The sequence below is a fragment of the Colobus angolensis genome, unplaced genomic scaffold (genome assembly GCF_000951035.1).
Source record: "Colobus angolensis palliatus isolate OR3802 unplaced genomic scaffold, Cang.pa_1.0 Scaffold6, whole genome shotgun sequence".
Lineage (NCBI taxonomy): Eukaryota > Metazoa > Chordata > Mammalia > Primates > Cercopithecidae > Colobus > Colobus angolensis.
This window is the reverse complement of record NW_012119598.1, coordinates 27,501,318-27,504,797: the sequence shown is the minus strand read 5'-3', so window position 1 is coordinate 27,504,797 and position 3,480 is coordinate 27,501,318. Positions and strand designations below refer to the sequence as shown.

At 40.0% G+C, this 3,480-nt stretch overlaps 1 non-coding gene and 1 pseudogene across 1 annotated transcript; one reads left to right on the top strand and one right to left on the bottom strand.

Moving 5' to 3' along the window:
• The window catches only part of LOC105526837, a 37,176-nt pseudogene that overhangs the window by 21,085 nt on the left and 12,611 nt on the right, over nt 1-3,480 (top strand).
• Nucleotides 2,082-2,154, bottom strand: TRNAR-UCG. Its single transcript has one exon. It is a non-coding gene; the product is annotated as a tRNA-Arg (tRNA).

Here is a 3,480-nt window from a genome sequence, read left to right as displayed (position 1 = left end):
GTCTCGGCCTCCCAAAATGCTGGGATTACAGGCTTGAGCCACCGCGCCCGGCCCCAGTCTCTTTTTTTTAAGTTCACCTCCAAAAGATGTTTTTCCTGTTTGTTTGTTTGTTTGTTTGTTTTTTCTGAATCCCACTCTCAAAGCAGAAAGGCTTACACATTCGTCAAAGGGTGCATATATTTTTATTTTGGTGGATTTGGGACAAGCTCCTAAATTCCAGTGACCATTTAAGACTCAGGATGTCCACAAATTTCCCTGTCTTTTTCACTTTTCTCCCTTTTGGCACTTCCCAGTCTGCAAAGGCTGTCTCCTCCTTTTGGTATTCTTTGCTCTCAGTGCAGTAGAAAAAGAAAGAAAAAGAAAAGAAAAAGAGTTATGACAGGCAAATTTTTGTGTTCTTGCATCAGAATTTCCACTTTCATTAAATGCTTGAGGGAGGCTGTGGGGCCCCTGGAAAAAGTCTTGTTCATCCTCTGGTACACAGGATTAAATACTCATCAGAGAGAGAGAGGAGGAAGCTTTTTTCTGTTCTTAGAATCAAGAAAAAAGGTGGGCTATGTAATTCTCAAGTATAACTGTATTCATTTTAAAAGGTTACTCTTCTTTTGAGGTTATATACTTTCTCTAGTTTATAAAAGAATGCTCAGTGCAAATGGTGGGTTTTGCCATTAACAAGGGGGAACATGGTTTTGCATGACATTAGGACACTGACACTTTTTAATCCAATAAATTTCAAAGTCTGGGAACCAATGCTCAATGCATACATTTTTCATACAATTTGGAATCTACAGATGACGAGAAGAAACTAGAATCAAACAGAGCTAAGGAAGAAGCTGGGGACAGGGAGAGGTAATTATTACTAGTTTTAATATTCTTAGCTTTGGCCGGGCGCGGTGGCTCAAGCCTGTAATCCCAGCACTTTGGGAGGCCAAGACGGGTGGATCACGAGGTCAAGAGATCAAGACCATCCTGGCTAACACGGTGAAACCCCGTCTCTACGAAAAAATACAAAAAAAAAAAAAACTAGCCGGGCAAGGTGGCGGGCGCCTGTAGTCCCAGCTACTCGGGAGGCTGAGGCAGGAGAATGGCGTGAACCCGGGAGGCAGAGCTTGCAGTGAGCTGAGATGCGGCCACCGCACTCCAGCCTGGGCGACAGAGCAAGACTCCGTCTCAAAAAAAAAAAAGTATTCTTAGCTTTGACCTAGAAACAAACTTACAGACTCCATGTGATTTGAATCCATGATCTCATCTGGATGGAGTCAAATGTCTTATGTTTCATCACGATGTCAGCAATTGGAAATTACTTTTCCTTAATCCTAAATTATTATTAAATTCAGGAACACAAAATGTTATTTAGGAATACAAAATGTGTTTTTATGTATTTTGCACAGGTGTGTTCCCTGTCTTTTCCTGTTTGCACACACACACTGTAACCAGTTGGGCTATTTTAATTACCTTTATATTTTTGCTTCGCAATATAAAATTCAATATTAGCTATTCTTATCCTTTTGATGGCAACACATCCAAAACAAAAAAGTGAAAATGGAGAATAAGAACCAGTAACATAGGCTTCAGCAGCTGCCAAAACTCCTTAGTACACGCGCACTTAGACTAAAAAAGAAGTGTGAAGTGTGAAGAGGTTTTGACCTAGTGCTAATTCAGAGGAAGCAACAGGTTTCCTACTGTGATAGCCATTGGGGCCTGGCATTAGTCTGAGACACTACAGTTTGAGAAAGCTTGGCTTATAGATCTGAATTCCTTTTTTTCAAGGAATTCAATCCTTGAATTGAATCCAAGCCTACAAAACCGAAACACAAGTGCTTAAAATCCAAACTTGGGGAGAACCTGACAGCTCCAAAATACTGGATGGCTGTATTTCAGTTTTGACTTTCCAGTCTTTCTTCACTCTGTCACTTGTTCTCCTAAGGCCTTTGAGAATATCTCCTTATTCTCTTTAAAGGAGAGGAGGAAGAAGGAGGAAAAAAAATGATTCAGAAAACCCACAGAATGGATGATTTTTTATTTTTTTCTTGCAATGAAATGGGTAACAGAATTTTCCGGCCCCCAAAACTAACCTAATTTAACCACGAAGGGATTCGAACCCTCAATCTTCTGATCCGAAGTCAGACGCCTTATCCATTAGGCCACGTGGTCCTTTGTGACTTTTCTGCTGCTGCAATACTTAGAAAATAAAAGGAACGTCTCCTTCATCCCCGGCCCCCTATTGGCATTCACAGCGCCCGTGTTTTCACCAATTAGAAAATGAAAACTTGAGATTACGTGGGATATTTGGGGTCACAGAATCGGGATTTATAAATGGTTGGGATCGACAATTATTTCAGTCTTGTGGTAATATGACTACTCCTTGGAGAGAAAAGTCGTTTGTTCTATGACTCCCAAGGCAGAAGAAGTGGGGTTTATGGCATCTAAAACATGCTGAAATTTTGCATAGTGAATGCATCGAAGGATATTTTAAAATAAGCTTATTCAAGGTTTCTTCCCTATGATGCTCATCCACATTTATCATTTACAGGCTCTAGGTTCTTGCAGGGTCTGCCCAGACAGTTGTTAAGAAAACTGCATCTGGAAGGCAGTTTCACCACAAGGCAACATCTGCACCATGGTCTTTCTCGCCATCCTGCATGGTTATCTGCAGACTCCGGAGACAATTATCTCCTTCCCATGTTGTTCTGGTACTTTCTCTGATTGTGATAATGTGATATCAGAGCACTTTTCTTGGTATGGTCCTGTTTAGAAAGGAAAGAAAATACTTTCCTTGGTGTTTCTCAGGAGTGCCGAGCGGACTAGAGCCATTACCATTTTTTGAGGTTCCCATATATTAAGAAGTGAAGGAACATGAAATAGAAACGCAAAAATTTTTATTAACAATTTTTACATTTTATGGATGAATCAACACAAAAATGTAATGCATTAGCATCATACTACAGAGAATATATTTATAGAATTTATAATGTTCTGTAGAGGTCTTGACCCTATAATAGCATATAAAGTTCTATTTTGGGTGGCTTCTTTCAAGCCTGTCAGTGACTCTCTGTGAAGTCAAGTACTTCATTTGAAGATAATGTCAACAGTCTACATATAAGACATTTTCTTAATTTTCCTAAACCCCAGATACTGGGAATAATGGTTCTCCTGGCTCATTTGTGATGAGTCTTGGTTTCTCTTGATTAGCAAATATAGCGGCTTCTGGTGCACAGAAATTGGGCCTTTTACATAGTCTTTCTTTCCCTATCCATAGAATAACATCTGACAAATAGTTCAATAAAAATATGCTGAATATCTCACTTATTTTTGAATTCTGCAATCATCTCCAATGTGAGATTATTATTATTATTATTATTTTTGAGACAGAGTAGCCCAGGCTAGAGTGCAGTGGCACCACCTTGGCTCACCGAAACCTCCACCTCCCAGTTCAAGCGATTCTCCTGCCTCAGCCTCCCAAGTAGCTGGGATTACAGG